Genomic DNA, 19,465 nt, shown 5'->3' with positions numbered 1-19,465 from the left:
TCAGAAGCAAAACCAAAGTAAAAGATATAATACAATCCATTACGGACGAGGGAATCACCTATACGCAAGAGAAAGATATTTGTGAAGCACTAAATAAGAATTTCCAATCAGTTTTAACAGAAGAAAAAAATTTTGAGAAGGACTATGTGGAACATGCATGCCCACACATACTACCAGATATACAAATATCAGAAAAAGTAATACAGGAGGAGTTAAGTAAATTAGACAGAGGAAAAGCAAATGATCCTGATGAAATTTCATGTTGGGTGCTACAAGAATGTGCAAAGGAGTTTAGTAAACCATTATTTTTAATTTTCAAGAAATCTTTGAGTCAAGGTATACTGCCTGATATTTGGAAGAGAGCAAATATTGTCCCCTTATTCAAAAAAGGGAATAGACAAAATCCACTCAACTACCGACCAGTATCACTGACCAGTGTTGTAAGTAAGGTATTAGAAAAGCTTATAAGAAAAGCTTGGGTAAATCATCTAGAAGAAGACAATATGATAACAGAAAGACAGTTTGGTTTCAGAAAAGAAAAATCATGTGTTACTAATCTGTTGAGCTACTATGACAAGGTAACAGACACAATACAGGAAAGAGAAGGATGGGTGGACAGTATCTATTTAGATTTTAAGAAAGCATTTGAATCATTACAACACCAAAGACTTTTATGGAAACTGTACCATCAAGGAGGAATTCGAGGCAAACTGTTTTGTTGGATGCAAGATTTTCTCAAAAAAAGAGAAATGAGAACAATACTAAGGGGAAACTACTCATCATGGAAAGAAGTGACTAGTGGGGTACCACAGGGCTCAGTGCTGGCACCAATCATGTTTTTAGTGTATATAAATGATATAGACAGTAACACTGGAAATGAAAGCTATCTAAATATGTTTGCAGATGATGCAAAAATACAAAGGAGAATTACTAACACAGACTCTTGTAAAGAGCTACAAGAAGAATTAAATAAACTTCATGAATGGAGTAATACATGGCAAATGGAATTCAATGTGGACAAGTGTCATGTAGTCAAGTTTGGTAAAAGTGGAAAAAGACCTGACTGGGATTATACATTAGGAAATAAAACCCTACACACGTCAGAAAGAGAGAAGGACCTAGGTGTGATTATCAATAACAGACTATCTCCGGCTGACCACATCAGTGAGAAGGTACGGAACATGTATACACTGCTTGCAAATATGAGAATACCATTCACATACATAAATGAAGACATGCTAAGAAAGATAATAAAAGTGAAACAATGCTTATAATGCCTATATTACTGTTTGAAAACCAATATATTCTCATACTACATATAAATTCATACCAAATAAATAAATAAATACTGTTTAAGAGTGGTGTGGAATAGTTATCCTCCCATAGAACTCGTTTTCTTTGCAGCCAGCCTGATAGAAAACCCTGTAAGGTAAGGAGGTACTCCTACCTGTATCGAGTATTTTAAACCTCAGGTGAGCGAATTCTCTATGAAATTTCGATGTTTCTCACCAAAAGCGGAGGTTTTAGCCAAAAACAAAATATTCCAAAAGTGGTCGGGACTGGGGGTTGTCAGAGGTGCGAAAGTGGTCAGGACGTGAGGGGTTAAGGGATCTAAGCTACGAAGAAAGACTAAATAAACTGAATCTACCAACACTACAGGAGAGAAAGAAAAGTGGTGACATGATAATGCTATATAAATGCATATCAGGGAAGGAGAATATAGACATAAATGATTACTTAACATATGGGGAAGCATCAGCAAGAGGACACTGCAAAAAACTGCACAAGAAGAGAGGTGATAAAGACTTGAGGAAATTCAGTTTCCCAATCAGAGCAATTGATCAGTGGAATGCACTACCGAATAAAATAATGTGTGCCAAAACAATTCACAAATTTAAGGATATGTACGATAAATATGGTTTAAGACACGGGACAGTACGAGCTTGACTCATTCCTGTAAAGATACAATTAGGTAAGAACAATTAGGTAAGAACACACACACACACACACACACACACACACACACACACACACACACACACACAGACGTGTGTGTGTGTGTGTGTGTGTGTGTGTGTGCAAAAATGATGAAAATATCCACATCCTTACAATCGTTTTTGCCGAATATTTGCACATGTAGTAATCAAGAGATTAATAGGTATCAATCTGAGTTTGGTACAGATTTATATCCTCTGATACGGTTCTTTGCCAATGCCTTGGGGCATCTTCGTTACTGGAATGTGGGTGCAAAGGTGGTACAATTATGCTATTCTTTGGTCGGTGTGTGTAAGCATGGTTGTATGTGTGTGTGTTTGAGAGATATCCAGTTTTTGTCCTCTGTGGAGGCGAGTTTGCCGCTTTTGTCGGCCTGTGCTAGTGAAACCACCAAAGGAGACGACAAAGCCGCCTGGCGACTGTAGAGCATTTATTTTTTTTTAACAAATTAATGTTACATAATTTGTTAGCATCATATCAGTTTTTATATTTTTTTACGTATATCCCAAGTGTAAACCCTTTCCCTCAATTAATCCTCGCATCCCCGTTCTGCCACATTTCCCATCTGAAGAAGAGGTAACTACTTAGGTGCTGTTGCAAGACAATTACTCTAAACTATATCCAGATTGCACTCCGATAACAAGGATCTGAATGATTTTGTTGAGTGAAGTGGGAAAGGAAAAGAGAGTGGAAAGAGAGCATAAGTGTGGGCATGGGAGAGTGGAGAAGAAAGAGGTAGATGAGCGGAAGGAAGGTGAGGGGACAGAGCAGGAGGAAAAGGTGGTGCACGATACTGTGATTTGGAAATGAGTTTGTGGGGACAAGGGACTGAAATAGGATAGGTTAAGGGGCAGAATGAGGTCCTTGGGCAAGGGCTAAGAAGGTAGAAAAGGAAAGAGATTAGCCTGGGGATTGTGAATGCATGGAACAGTCTAAGAATTAGCATTACTGGGAAATGGTGAAGGCTGGCGCTGAAATAGGGAACAGGAGGGACTGGTGAGAAAAATGAAATAAGTTTGTGGGGGAAGGAGCCTATGTGTAGAAAGTAGAAAGGAAGAAAGAAAGCAAAATAGACAGAGAGATAAATAGATAGATAGATAGATATCCAAACTTCCTAGCTATGGCCTATCATCTTTTGTTCCACTGATTTCCTCATATCTCAGCGACAGAAAGATAAGGGTAAAGAAAATGATATATATTCCAATGTCCTCTCAGTAAATGCTGGCGTGCCACCAGGATCAGCCTTGGCTCCAACCCTATTTGTAACTGATATTAGTTACCTATTGTCCATCATCCATGATCTCATTCACTCATATGCTGATGACTCAACACTTCACAGTTCCTTCACAATTAAACACCCATTCACTAAGTTTAATATCTCAATTTCCAACTCAGAAGAACAATCTCCATAAATCCAGAATTATCTAAGATCACTCACTGGGGACAAAATAACACTGTCTCATTTAATTATGGGAAAATCATATATATATATATATATATATATATATATATATATATATATATATATATATATATATATATATATATATATATATATATATATATATATATATACAGGTTACTAACAGAAAGATATTACCTGTTTCCTGTATTGCCTTCCATGCTACCGATACTCCTACCTCTAAAAGCACTGAAATTCTCGGTGTTTCACTTAACAATACCATCAGTTGGACCTCTCATATTGGATCACTTGCTATAACCCGATTCAAAGAAACCTGAATTATTGGATAGGCATTAATATGTCATGTAATAATTACGGACATGTAAAGTTATAGACATTAGTATATATTACAGCACAATATGTACCACTTGCACAACATGCAATGTCTAGTGTTCAGGTGGAGATGTACACATCCTCTGATCAGAAAGCAAAACACAGCATTTTCCAGAAGATTGAGTCCCATTATGCAGCAAACAAGTGGGGTAACTGCCAAAAGCCGGTTAGCCTATGTGGTGGAAAAGTACCAGACGTCAGGCTCAACACACCGCGCAGTATGTGTTCCTAGAAATCAGAGGGGATAGTCGAGGAATTTTATGCATGGCTGAGGAGAGAGTGGACGTGTGTGCTGTCTCTCCTCTAGTTGCAGGGCTGTCCCACTGGCATTAGCTTTGTTTGTGCCCTTAGTGTGATTAAAGTTAGGTTAGCTAGTCCTACCCCATTTAGAGATACGATAGATGTCTGTGTCTGTTTAGTGAGATTGTCTTTGCTTACTCACCTCTGGAATGTATCCCCCAGATCGCTCTGGGGTGTGAATTAACACTGACGCGTCCTCTCGAGAGTGGTTTGAGAGGGTGGTCTCAGACTTAGGTCTTGATTCAATGGGAATATTTTCCCTTGCTCGTCTTTCTCTTCCTTACCACTTACCCCGAGAGGGAGAGGTGGTTACTATGTCAGACTCCCTGTCCCCTCCCCCCTCTTAAGGGGGGGAGGTGGGTCCAGGCGAACCCCTGACTTTTAGAGAGACTGACCGTACCCAGACTGAACGGACCCAGACATGCATCCCGCTTAACATCCCTGTCAATAACGCCTTATTCGTGACCCTACATGCCCACGATTCTGCTTCCTTGTCCAGTCTCAATCCTTTCATTATCAAGAAGGTGACTGATGGCTGTGCTGGAGAAGTAGATTTTGTTCAAAAACTTGCTAATGGAGACCTCCTTGTTAAAACTATAAACTCTGACCAGGTTAAAGACTTGCTCAAACTGAGCAAGTCTCATTGTTATGGTGTCGAGCCGAGGATCCCGCCTTCCATGAATTCCTGCAAAGGTGTGATCACCTGCAGGGATCTCATGGTTATGAAGGAGGACGAGATCATACGGGAAATTGCTCAGCAGGACGTAATACATGCCAGTTTCATCACTTGTTACACGGAAGGCAAATGGACGAAGACAGCTATGATAATCTTGACTTTTGCAAAATTTCTCCTCCCAGTAGTGTCAAAGTTGGATATGAAATTGTAAATGTAAGACCATATATTCCTAATCCCATTCATTGCTCCAAATGCCAGATTTATGGGCATAATAAGAAGACTTGTAGGGCTTCCCAGTCAGCGTGTGGCAAGTGTGCAGCACAGGGTCATGATGGTGAACTCTGCACATCTGAGACTGTCAGCTGCTTTCACTGCAAGGGTGCTCACTCCACTTCCTCGAGGGATTGTCCCAAGTGGAAGGAGGAGAAAAAGGTCTGCACAGCGAAGGCAACTGAGAGCATCACATACTACAAAGGTGAGAAAAAGGTGAAGGAGTTTCATGCAACTCTCATGCCGAATAGGTATTATGCTTCGGTGGTGATGTACCGTCTTGTGATGTGCTGTCAAGACACAGACTGACCTTGCCCTTGTTACTCATGCCACTCAGTCTGCGTCTACATCTCTGCCTCCTCTACACTCCAAATCTCTGCCATCGTTAAAGCTTCTTCATACTCACAGGCTGCTGCTACCCCTCAGTTATTAAAGCCTAAACCTAAGTCTGACAAGGCTGACAAGAATAGCTTTACACACATTCCAAGAATTCCTCACGTACTTCCTGCTCCTGGTCCAGCGAGAGAGAGAAGTGTTAGCCCTTCCTCGGGGGAGCTGGGAGACTAGTTATTGATGATCGAATGGAGGCTTCCTTTAGTACGCATCAGAAGAGGTCCCCAGCTAGTCATTCGCCTGGCAGTGGGGGGAATAAAAAAAACTAAACACACTGGCCAGCCTCGTAAATCTTAAACCGTCGCGTTCAATGTATTATAATGGAATTGTAGGACTCCTGGGAATAAATTACACCATATAGTAATCCTGCTATCTATACACAGGCCAGATGTTATTTGTTTACAGGAGACATGCTTGGTGGATCACCCTGATCCTCCACAGTTCGAACACTACCACTCGTATAGAACAGTGATGTATCGGATACCCGCCTCTGCCTCCGCCTTCATCTCTGTGAAGCCTCCACAGTGAAAATACTGTCTGCATTACTATCTGCATCCGCATCTCCAGACAACAAAATCTCCGCATCATTATCCGCCACCGCATTTTCAGATGATAAAAGCTCCACATAATAATCTGCCTCCGGGTCAAAGAAACGCACAGGTTGCTGATCTCCACCCATCCAATATTTCTCCTTTCTCTTTTTGTCATAATTTTTTTTCTCTCCTTTTCATCCACAACTCTCCTCTCCATTCCTCTCACCTACCAATCCCTCTTCCTCTTTCTGTTTTCTTCTCTATTAGCTCTTCTCCTCCCTCCATCTCTCATTGTTCCTCTTCTCTCTCTCTCTCTCTCTCTCTCTCTCTCTCTCTCTCTCTCTCTCTCTCTCCCAAATCAGCATATATCAAACTATAATTTACCGGTAACTCTCAGTATACAGTCGGCAGCAGTTCCACGGTGTAGAGACAGGCATCAAAATTCGGACAAGGTGGCAGTGATCTATTTATCTGTGATGCATGACGAGTTGGGTCCCCGTCCCACATCCTGGTAACACACTTAAGTGTACACTTAAATGTGGCTGAAACTTGTCACTTTATACTGCATAAATGTACTATGTGTGAAAAAAAAATCCGCGTCCACAACCGCGGACATGGAGTCAAAAATAATCCGCATTTGTGTCCGTGTCCACAAAAACTAATATCTTAACCTCTGCAGCTTTATTTGCAATCGCATTTTATGAGAAATAGATATCCGGCTCCGCCTCCGCGGAGCTCTAAAATTTGGAATCCGATACATCACTGGTATAGAAGATACGATGGTCACGGAGTTGCCATATACATACACAAATCACACCCCCAGAAGGAAGTGGTTCTAAATTCTCCTCTGGAAGCTGTCGTGTGCAGAGTAAAATTTAATAACATATATCTGTCTATTTGCTCTCTCTACTGTCCACCACATGGCCCCATCGATAGTGATGCTTTGAATTTACTGTCTGATCATCTTCTTGTGAATAGGTTAGTGTTGTGTGACTTTAACGCCCATCATTATCATTGGGGCAGCTTGAGGATCAATGGTCGTGGGGAGCAAGTAGCTGACCTAATACTACAGTCCAACTTCTGTCTTCTGAATGATGGTAAAGCGACTCACGCAGATGATTACACTGGTACCTCTTCAGCTATTGACCTCTGGCTTCCCCAGGTATACATCAACATTTCTCATGGGACCGTTATGATGACTGTTTGGGAAGTGATCATTTACCGATTTGTCTTTCTTTAACATGTCACATTGTTTTGGACCCTCCACCCCCAAAATTTAATTATGAGAAAGCAGATTGAGGATCCTTCTCCAGGAGGGCCAGTTTAGATATATCTGGGGAGACCATTGATGTAAAAGTCGAAAATTTAAACAATTCCATGTTACACGTGGCTGAGGCTGCTATTCCCAGGACTTCCACAGTTCATGTGAAGCATAGAGGATATTGGTGGATGCCAGACTGTCGACAAGCATTAAGGAAATGCAACAGGAGATACAGGATAAAAATTCATTGCATACAAACAGGAACCGGCTGGGGCAAGGAGAATTATTCAAAGAGCTAAAAGTGACTCCTGACAGTCATTTGTGTCCACGGTTAATAATTCTACACCATTCAGTAAAGTCTGGTCCACCATTAAAATACTATATAATAAGAGCCCTTATATTCCTGTGACCACCCTGCAAGTCCATAATACTATCTACGATGATCCTGTAAACATAGCTAACATTCTATCCAGGGGTTTTCTCACGTAGGTAGCTTAGCCAATTACGAACAGCCTTTTCAACATCATAAGCACATGGCTGAGCTACAAACATTAGATTTCGCCACAGAAGACATAGACTTTTCGTACAACCAAGAGTTTACAATAGATGATCTGTTCCTTGCCCTCAAATCCTGCAAAGACACCACAGCTGGACCAGATACTATCACATACGGTATGATCCAGCATCTTAATCAGGACAACCTGTTTAAGCTGTTAGCATTATACAATGAGCTTTGGGCACCCTGAACGTTCTGAAACTCATGGCACTTTGTGCACGTCATACTGATACCCAAAGAGGCTGGTCGTCTTATGAATCCCACTTCATATCATCCTATTGTGTTGACTTTTTCTGTATGTAAGGTCATGAAGCAAATGGTTAATAACAGGCTTCTTTCTGTTCTAGAGTCAAAGAATTTGTTAAATGATCAACAATGTGGCTTCCGTGAATACAGAAGTTCACTAGATCATTTAATGACTTTGGAACATATATTTCAGGGGCATTTACCAATAAACAATCCATGATAAGGGTGTTCTTGGACATCATAAAGCCTTTGGCATGACATGGCAACACGGTATACTAGTGAAGCTTTATGTTTATGGTTTAAGAGGTAATTTGCCAATATTTATTTTCATTTTTTTTAAGGGATAGAACTTTTTCTGTCAGATTACCCCAAAATGTACCATCGGGTATATTTATCCAAGAAAACCGGGTGCCTCAGGGAAGTGTGCTCAGTCCCACGTTGTTTAATATTATCTTGAATTGTATTCTGTCATCTGTTCCCATCCCGAGGAATCTTAACCCCTTTCTTGTGACTAAGGTGGCAAAAGTGAGACACCTGTTGCGGCAATCCACCCAAAAGTTTCCCATTATCAATTCAATAATTTTCATATTGATACACAGGATTTAAAAAAAAAAAAAAAATACATGCACAAGAAGCTAAATCCTTGTTTTTACCTCTGAGCACTTCAGCGAATGTCTAGAGACTCCCATATTGTCGTAGAGGTAAGTGGAAGCAAAGTCATTTTTGGTGTTTTTGTGCACTGCTGTAGCTGTCCGTCATCCTGAATGACCCCTACCGGCGCCCACCACCCTTCACTTCACCACCATGCACCACTATATGCACCATTTAGGTTTGCACTTTGGTGTATGTGCCACTTAGCAGTTCGATATCATTATTTTACAGGCATTATGATATACAATATCATTATACTGAACACTGAAAAACTAATCAGTAACAGTAAATGATGCTAAACTCAACGAAATATATTTATATAGCTTACAGCAGACACTTTCATTTTCCAGATATTTTATTCACTTACACTTTCAGTTAGTTTCTTTCATTTACTTACATTTTAAAAGTAACATTTCTAGAAGTTGACAAGTGTGTGAAAGTCATGGTAGCAGTCTCTCCATTCAGAAGGAACGTAGCAGTTATGGGGTTAAATACTTCCTCTATGTTGATAATTGTGCAATATGGCAGTCTTCCCATACTGCACAACTTTCGGCTAGGCAGATTCAAGCAGCCTTTGACTCCGTCCACCAATGGGCCTTGCAGTGGGGATTATGTTTTCCATCCCTGTGCCACTGTAGTTTTTACACTCGTAACATACTTAATTTGCGACTGACTTTGGATAACCAGATGGTACCTTTTCAAAGTTCTGTAAAGTTTTAGAGAACCCATTTTGATTATCGTTAGAACTTTAAATTTCATTTCAATAATTTTCTTGCTCATTGCGAGAAACCATTAAGTGTCCTTAAGTACCTAAAGGATATTACTTGGGGTGCTGACAGAAAATCTTCTTTAATGGTGTATAAGTCCTTTATTAGATTTAAGCTAGAGCATGGCACACAGGTGTATGGGTCGGCATCCAGTGCCAGATTGAGGAGGTTGAATGTGTTACAGAATAAATGTTTGCGAATGTGTCTTGGAACTGTCAGATGTACTCGTGTAGCTCGTATGGAAGTGAGGGCAAATGTACACCCGAGGAGAGTTCTGCGTTATACACTTGCTCACCACTTCAAATTAGTAAATGTGAGACAAATGGTCGCGAAGCAGTAGCCAACATTCATTCATCTGGTAACTGTGTGAGAAGGATAGGGATGGAAGAGGGAGGGGTAGGAACTATCAGCTCCCCCAGCCTTCCTCTTCCCTTAAAGTCTCCCCTCCCACACAGTGGTACCAGACATTTGAGTGTTTGGCAACTGCTTCACTAGCGGTTCTCTCACGCATAAAGGTCCGAACTGGCAGGCAGGTGTATAAGCGAAACTTTCCTCGGCTGTACCTCCCCTCTGTATTCAATAAGACCACCTGCTGCTGTCACACAGCATCTGAACTTTTAGAAAAAGTAATACCGACAATGTGGCCTGTGCCTCCCTATGACGATTCCACCGTTTTATTCGGGGGGGGAGTTCGTCGGCCACTTGCTGTTCGCTTCCACTTACTGACTTAGGAGCTTCATGAGGACCTCAGTTACTGTGCTTAAAAATATGGTGCCTTAGGAGTTACCCAACTTCACTGTTGATGTCACATAGCTCTCAGCACCAAAGACCACGGCACTGGAGGTGCAAGTCTACCACTTGTTTCATAACATCATCAAATGTCATTTGGGGTCCCGCCAATTGTACACTGACGGCTCCAAGTTGAGTGAATGTGTTGCTGCTAGTGTGTAGTCACCTGAATGTGCCCTCAGGTATCAGTTGCTGACTTACCCATCTGTGTTTACCTCAGAAATTTTTGTGAGTGACATAGCCATAGACTATGCTTTAAATTATAGGCATAGCTCATTTGCCATCTTTTCTGATTCCATAATTGCTTCTTCCACTACAGATTCTAAGGTGAACCAGGGCTGCATTGTTAATAAACTGCATTTGTGCGACAAGTCCTTCATGCTGATGTGGGTGCCTGGTCACTGTTGTATCTATGGCAATGAGCAGGCTGACTTGTGAAATCGGCTGTGGAAATAGAGGAGACTTGGGATGTTCCTCTTGATGTATGGTCAAGTCTCTCCCTTGGAAAGATATCAATAAAACATCTGTGGTAAGGTGAGTTGACCAGACTAAATAGGCCTATTCCAACATGCAAGCTACAACTTGGCAACTGACATACTGCCAACAGCCCCAGTCACACTGAAGAAAAAAATCCAGCCAGACTGCGAATGAACTGTACATTTATCATCCACATGCTGCCGTATATTGAAAAACAATTTACCGCACTGTGATACCTGTGATGTGGTGTGATCAGCCATATCATCCTATGCTGTCGGTGATTTATAAGTGAACGTACTTCACTTATGAATTACTTCAGTGCAGCAGACGTCCCCTTCACCATTTCCACCATCCTGGGTGATGGGCATAATGTTATGACTGATAAATTGATGGCTTTCTTGAGGGAGACCGGACTGATCAAACAGAATTGACCTTTTTACTCTGTGGTTATGGATTTTGTTGAATTTAAATATGTTTATATTGTATTATTTAATTGGGATGGACAGATGACATATTTGAAATCATCCCTGTTTTTGCCTGCTCTGTTTCTTATATTGATGACTCCAACATTAAATTATTTTCCCTGCCTGACAGTTAACTGTTGATGAGTGCAAGTGTGCAATATAGAAAGATATTAGGCATTCTCAGTCGATGGTGTTCTGTTGGATAAGGTACTGCACTTTTTGTAAATATTTACATAAGTTCCATCTGTTTGTACAAGTTCTCTTCATTAGGGTCAACAGTTGACATATATAGAATAGTTCTCAACCCAGCTGGTTCCCTTTCATATAATGCCATCTTCTATATTAACCATTATCTGCCGGGGGTTTCCCGCCATCACCCAGTCCTCATTATGGGGAATTTCCGAGATTTTGGGAAACATACCTTTACTTCAAACCCTCATATCTGCCAAACTATAAGAGCCAGAGAAAAAATTAAGATACCTAAGACTCACCAACTCTTCCTCTTTCGAATGAAAGTATCCCGAGGTCTCCAGGTGTCCCATCGATGAGTAACGATAAGTTAAGGACGACTGGTTTTCCCTGTTTTGGCGGACTAATCCGGGTGCGCACCACTGCTGGTGACCTTGGACTCACTGGCTAGTGCTGGCAGCACTGACTGGAGTGGTGACTGTAACACTGCCCGGCCTGTCAGAATACTCCACTCATTCTTTCGACTTTTCCTTACTCACCGTCATAAGGATGAGTCATCACCCTGTCCATGTGGCTCCCCATAGGGTTTTCTGCCCGTTTCATAGCGCCACTATGCCCCGTAGATCTGTGGGAAAAGAACGCTATTTTCTGTACTCACTTCTGGCATCACTTATAATATGGCACTTATATTTGCACTTGACATCACTATGATGGGTAATTGTACTTTGAGAAGTAAATGCTCTGGCTGTTTCATGCAGTATGGTTGAATATGAGGTAATTACTTCTAGAGAAATTGTGACTAATTTGTATTAATCAGGGGCATTGTGAAAATATTACTAACGTAATACACAACTTTCATTTTTTGTACTTCACATCACAAATATACTAGTACTTACATATTCACCATTATTTTCTGAGTAACGAGGGAAAAAATTTAGTTACAGCCAACCAGATCACTTTCTCTCCCGTGAACTTTTGTTTTTCTTTCATTGTACTAGACAGGATTACTCAAGGTATTTCCAATCATTGTTTCACAAATAACCATAAACAGTAACACTTATTGCAACTTGTAAAACTTATTATTAAACACTTCTTTCATAACACTTAAAAGATATAACTTTAAACATCTTACATTTCACTCATGTATAAAAATAAAAAACACACTTGTGCATATCACTTTATATTTACAAATTCCTACACACCTGCTCAGTCACTGAGCCCTTTTCCCGGTGGTAAGGGCAGAACTTCCACGGGGGTCGACGATGCAATTGGTCCCGTGCATGGAAGGACGGAATCGGATGAGGAGGATAAGGAAGACATCACTCTACACTGTACCAGTGCCATGTACAGACTGAGCCATGCATCAGTGGAGTACCTTGGGTACCTTCCTGCCCTATGGTCGTCATAGAAAATAGTCGCAGGTTCAAAGGGTGGCGGGAAGATGCTTGCGGCTAATCGCGTCAACCGATGGCACTTTGCACCCAGAATCGTGATAGTATAGCACGCCAACCAGCACATAGGGGTTGAACCATATGCCTTAACCAGCAGTCTGCAGGTGATATCTTGGAAAGATCATACTGCATCACTAGTAAAATCTGCTTCCAAGAGATAAGATGTGCTAAGCTGACTCTGTGCCTACTTTACCCCGGCACAGTTGTTGACTTTTGCATGGGTTTTATTCGCCTCTGTTTAGAGTACAACTCTCATGTGTGGGGAGGCTCCCCACATACAGCTCTTCTCAACAGGGTGGAGTCAAAGGCTATTCATCTCATCAACTCTCCTCCTCTTACTGGCTCCCTTCAACCTGTCTTTTCACCGCACTGTTGCCTCTTTATCTGTTTTCTATTGTTATTTCAATGGTCTCTGCTCCTCTGAACTGTCTGCTTGCATCCCTCCACCTTTATGACGGGTGCGTAGCACCCATCTAACAACAAACTCTCATCCCTTTTCTGTCCTACTCTCTAATGCAAGAGTTTACCTTTACTCCCAGTCCTTCATTTATGCAACAGATCAACTCTGGAACTGTCTCCCTCTGTCTGTATTTCTTACTTCCTATGATCTCCAGTCTTTCAAACGTAGTATGTCCAGGCATCTAGAAATGAATAGATCTTGAGTTTGACTCTCTTTTGTATTGTTTTTTTTTTCTTCTTCTTAGAAGGAACTGTTTTGTGGGATCAGCCTTTGGTTCCTTCTTCCTCGCATTAAAAAAAATTGCCGCACTAAGGGAGAGATGGTCACCACTCGCTCTCCTTCTGTAGCTGCCTCCGGGAGTTGGACCTCGGTGACAGCCACAAGCCACACCAGCAGGCAGGTGACAGCCACTAGCTACATCTTGTCTACCGTCCCCTCCCCTCACAAGACCTCGGTGACGGCCACTAGCCACACCCAGTCCACAGTCCACTCAAGGAACGAGGCCCCAGCAACAGCGACTAGCTGTGTCAGAGGACAGGTGACAGCCACTAGCCGCACCTCACCCAATAGGACTCCAGTGACGGCCACCAGCCACACTAGTGGACAGGTGATGGCCACTAGCCCCATCTCGCCCTCAGTCCTGTCAGGAAGTTGGTCACCGGTAACGGCCACTTGCTGCACCGGCAGGAAAGGGATTGCCACTAGCTGCCCTACCCCTGCTTCCCTCGAGACCTCGGCAACAGCCACTAGCCATGCCAGGGAGAGCACAAGCACCACACGTCTCTCACTCCCTATGACTTCCCCTCAGCAGGATGTCCCTTGCTTGCCCACCCCTCCTGTGACCAAGCAGGACTTCCCTCCTGTTCTCCCCACAGAGGCAGCCCCCAGGAGGAGCTACACCTGGAGGAGGTCTGGCAAGGACCCATCGTGACCCTGGGGTTCGAGCAGTGCAGCCAGCGCCCATGCGAGACCACCCACTGTCGGACTTCCGAAAGAGAGGACGCCGCAGACCACCCCCGACAGCGACCCGACCCGAGGGAGACCACAGTCCCTGGACTCCCACGACCCTGGGGCGTGACCTCACCAGCCCCATTGGACGACAACCTCCTTCCCAGAGTGGGCGCAGACAAGCATGCCTCCTCTTCCTGTTTGGTCCCAGCCCTAAAGACTGAACTCCCCACAGAGGCCCCACTAGAGAAGGGCCTCTCTCCACACCACCCAGCAGCCCACTCCAGATGACGCGTCCCCCAAGAGTAGTCCCATGCCTTCTATGGGAAGGCACACTTGACGGGACCCCTCCCACACCTGGCCAATACCTATACAGAGCCCGAGACTTCAGCACCCCCGTCAGAGTCCTCCGGTCCAGACAGTACTTCTGAACCTGTACAGTGCATTGTGACCAAATTGTATTCACATTGTATTCAGTAGTGTACGGATATAAGATAATGCACGTGTAAGGTTACTGACCAGAGTTTTTATGCCCTGTTCCTCTCATAGTGTATTCTAGTTCCTGTCTCAAAAGAGAACCCTGGCTCACTAGCTGGTGTTCCTAGGATGAGAAGTCGATCTAAAAACACCTAGCATAACACTGGTGGCCAGTGGTGGTTCTTGACCCGATCAGAATACAGGGAGGAGCAAAACAGGGAAGTTTAGCAAAAGGGCAACCAAACCTCATGTGCAATTATCCAAATTCGACACCACGAGCAATGTGATATTAGCACATTCCTACCCATGGTCAAACCACTCCTGGACATAGGGTTCAAGGACAACAGGCAGAAGATAGAATATACCCTGCCTCACCTGGGCAAAGCAGTGGCAAGTATTGTACCCTAGATCATCCTGGAGCTGATATGGGCGAATTTCACCCAAATCGTGACCCAAGCCATCATGCCATCCTTAGGGAAAGTCGTAGCATTATCACAGCTTGACACTCTAACTTATGACAGCAACCTGGATGACACTCATCCAGGCCATGCGGCTTGTCGCTGCTGCATACCCGTAAACCAATGTAGCAATCCGGGAACAACACATGTTCAACAAATTTGAGGATCCTCTCCAACGTCATCAGAGAACACTTTACAATACATGACCTGACAGGAGACCTAGAAAGAGCTATCCAACTGGTACGACGTCTCCTAGCCACCCGCTTCATCGCACAGCACATTGGCCCTGTGAGTAAATTCTCCATTCAAAAGACGGCACCACACCACAAACCACAGACGCCCCCAGCCCTCGCAAGCCGTCCACCGATGACCAACTTACCCAGGGCACACCCCACCAAAAGACGCCACACCCCCAAGGAAAATACAAACTTCATATCCATGAACCCATGGGAACCCTCTGCCTGCAACCACAGATGTCCACTCCATGACATCCAAGACCAGCTAAAAGCTGCCCGGCACAGGGCAGCCACCCAGGGGCGCCAAAAGGTCTCTTCCCTGGACAACGAGAGCACCGAGGATGACACCTCATCGGCCGGATGCACCAACCCTGGGGAAATGGAGCTGGAGGAAGATGAGATCTCACAGCAACTAGATTTTTAGGCCCGCCTCCACACATCCTCATGGTGACCAGGGCCACCTCACAGAAATACCGCCCCCCAGTCTACAATAAGATGAGAATGAATGAGGTGAAAGCGAGGCTACTGGTCGACATGGGAATGGCCTGGTTTTGCCTCTACAGCCACTTTTACTCCCATCACAAATTGGCTTTCGCCCCGCTTTTCCCTACCTCAGCTTATCTCATAGATACGGGGGATGGTCCTCTTCCCATATGTGGGGAAACCCGGGCCCTGCATGCCAACACCCACCAGCAAGTCTCTGCCCAACACAAGGTCATCATTTTTTACTCAACCTACCATGCATATGATGATTATTTGGGGCTGGACCTCCTGCAGAAGCTACATACAAACATCAACTGTCACAATCAATGTCTCCAGTTCCAGAAGCCTCCAGACCCCTCCCCCCATCCACTCTGCACATGCACACACACCCTCCTCACCCTGCCCCCCTCCCCCCATGTCCTCCCCCCAGTCCCCTACTCCCCCCGCCACTCCTCCACACCCCACCTTTCCGGCAACCAATGCCTCCTCCCTGACGATCCCCCCTCAGAATGAGGCCTGGCTACATCATAACAGGCCCACTGGGGCGTCCGTCCTGTTCTCCCCCAACATACCACCCAGAACCCTCTCATCCTGCCAACTGTCCCCCACCTAACTCTCCCCCCCCCCCACATCGGGGCAGTACACATCGCAAATGTCTCAACTATCCCCTTCACCCTGCCCAAAGGATTAATGGTGGGAGAAATGGAGGAGACCGAGCCTTGTGCAACCCCCACTCCCCCCTTGCTGCCTTACCCCCTCTACCAGAACACCTCTCACCTCACCAAGCGGTCAGCCTCCACTACCTCCTCCTAGACTTCCAAGACCTCTTCGCATCAGGACCCACAGACGTCAGCCACACCACTTACCTAACACATGAATTCCACATGACCAGACCATCTATTCACCAACCATCACTGTGGAGAAACCCCAAACAATGAGCAGAGGAAGACCGGCAGGTCCAGGAAATGCTTGATGCCGGTGTCATATCACCTTCCACCAGCCCATGGTCCTTCCCCGTCATTCTGGTCAAGAAGAAAGATGGCACAGTGAGTTTTTGTGTGCATCCATGACTCAACAATGTGACCACCAAGGATGCCACACACCTTCCCAGAATAGACGACTCCCTTGACTCACTATATGGAGCATCGTGGTTCTCCACCTTGGACCTGCAGTCAGGATACTGGCAAGTCCCCATACACCCTGAGGACAGGGGGAAAACAGCTTTCTCAACCAATACTGGAAAACACTATGAATTCAGCGTCCTCCCATTCAGACTTTCTAATGCCCCCCCTACATTTTCCAGATTAATGGAGTCAGTCCTCAGTGGTCTCACCTGGGAAATCTGCCTGGCATACCTGGACGATGCAATCATTTTCAGCCAGACATGGGCAGACCACTTCCAGTGCCTTACAAAGGTCTTCCTGTGCATCCATCAGGCTGGCCTCAAACTCAGACTATCGAAATACGTCCTGGCTGGACAATCTGCTTCCTTCCTGGGGCACGTTATATCAAAGGAAGGAATAGCACCTGACCCTGACAAGCTCGAGCCATTGCAGATCTCCCTCTACCCTCGGATGTTCATGAAGTCCGTGTCTTCCTGGGGCTCACCTTTTACTACTGGCACTTTGTAAAAGGGTTCGCCAACATTGTCAAGCCCCTCCATGATATGACTAAAAACGGTATGCCTTTCACCTGGACCGATGAGCAGAGCACAGCATTCCACGCCCTAAGAACCTGGCTCATCACTGCCCCGATCGTCACATTCCCCCACTATACTTTGCCATTCCGCCTAAATACAGATATGTCTCTGGTAGCGATTGGCGCCATCCTTGCCCAGGTGCAAGAAGGGTGGGAGCACTTCATCACCTGCATTACTACACTGCCACCAAACAAGAATGCCTAGGCATCGTATGGGCACTGGAGCACTTTTGAGTCTACCTCTCAGGTACACACATTACCATCATCACCGACCATCAATCGCTCCAATCATTACGCTAGTCCAGCACCCACAATGCCCAACTCATCAGGTGAAGGGAAACTCACAAGGAGTTTAACTACGAGATTTCCTATCACCCCAGCAAACTACACACCAGCGCCAATGCCCTGTCCCTATTACCAATTAACTCCATCCACGTTGAGCCTAATCTCTTGCAACAGTGGCGCAACAAGGATTGCCCCCACTGGATACCTCCACATGTATTCTTCAAGTTCCACCAGCAGGGCAATCACCTGTTCACCCAGTCGGGGCATATAATACTCGACCCCGAAACTGCCCTCAACACAATTACCCACCTCCACACGGACATCGGGATTCATCTCAGCACTAAGAAACTTTTGCAAGTATTCAACCATACCTATTGGATGCCTGGCCCCTCCAACCTGGCCAAACGAGTCACCCATGCCTGCTCGGCCTGCATGCTAGGCAAGGACATCACCTGCACCTCTGGCCCGTCGGGAAGCATCACCGCCCACAAACCATGGAACTGTTGTCTGTGGATGTAGCAGGCCCTCTACCACCTTAAGCCAGCTACAAGGATATCATCACCTTCGTGGATACATACTCGAAATTCCTCATCGCCTGTCCGACCAAGGAACACCACGCCTTCACCGTGGCCGACACCCTCATCTGCCATGTCTTCCCATACTTTGATATGCCCCAAGCCTTGCACTCAGACAATGTCCCAGAGTTCACCAGTGCAATAAGGCAAGATCTCACCGCCATCTTCGGCTACCACATCTCACACTCCTCTCCCTACTGGCCCCAAGGGAACGGAATATGTGAGAGGAGCCATCACATCGTCTTCAAGCAGGTGGTGGCTCGAATAGAAGAAACCAAAGATGAGGACTGGCCAGCTCACGTCAAGATTGTGCAGTGAGGGATGAATTCCTGCCCCTGGAACAATGGCATCTCCCCACACGAACAGGTATTCGGGGAGACCCCCCTCCTCCTACCATTGCAACAGTATCTCCAGGCCCTCTCCACGTCCCCTATGTCCGACCTTCTTCACCACTTCAAGAGACAACTGCACCACTTACAGAAGCATCAGGGCCTGCAACCAGATGTCACCCCCTCCAACCCCCTACAAGCCAGGTGACTCGGTAGTAGTGGCCAAACTACCAATGCCCAACAAAGTCTCACCACGGTTTGTGGGTCTCTACACCATTACCCACGTCCCCAACCATTACCAAGTCATTATTGACTACCATAACACCCCACGCACTTATCGTAACTGTCACATACAGCCATTCCCAACTGACACCTCCCAATGACACCCCCCCCTACCCCGGCCCTCCACACCACCACCATTCACTGCTCCATACTCCCCGTTGGACTAATGCACCTGCTACTTCTGACCCTTCTCCTCCTTACCATCCTTCCCCACTCCCTCCTCTCCGACCAACTCCCCCACCACACCTCACACCTCAGCTCCCACCACCACACCACCACCGCAAGTCCAGCCACCTGGCCCAGGGACCCCCAGCCTACCGCCGGCCACCATGCCATGTCTCCAGCACCACACGCCACCCGCCACCATGTCTTCACCTGCACCATCTCCTGCCCCCCTCCCTTCTTGCTCCATACCCACAGC

Source organism: Coenobita brevimanus, chromosome 22 (genome assembly GCF_032717465.1).
Source record: "Coenobita brevimanus isolate Jiangsu-jjx chromosome 22, ASM3271746v2, whole genome shotgun sequence".
Lineage (NCBI taxonomy): Eukaryota > Metazoa > Arthropoda > Malacostraca > Decapoda > Coenobitidae > Coenobita > Coenobita brevimanus.
Note: the sequence above shows the minus strand (reverse complement) of the source record.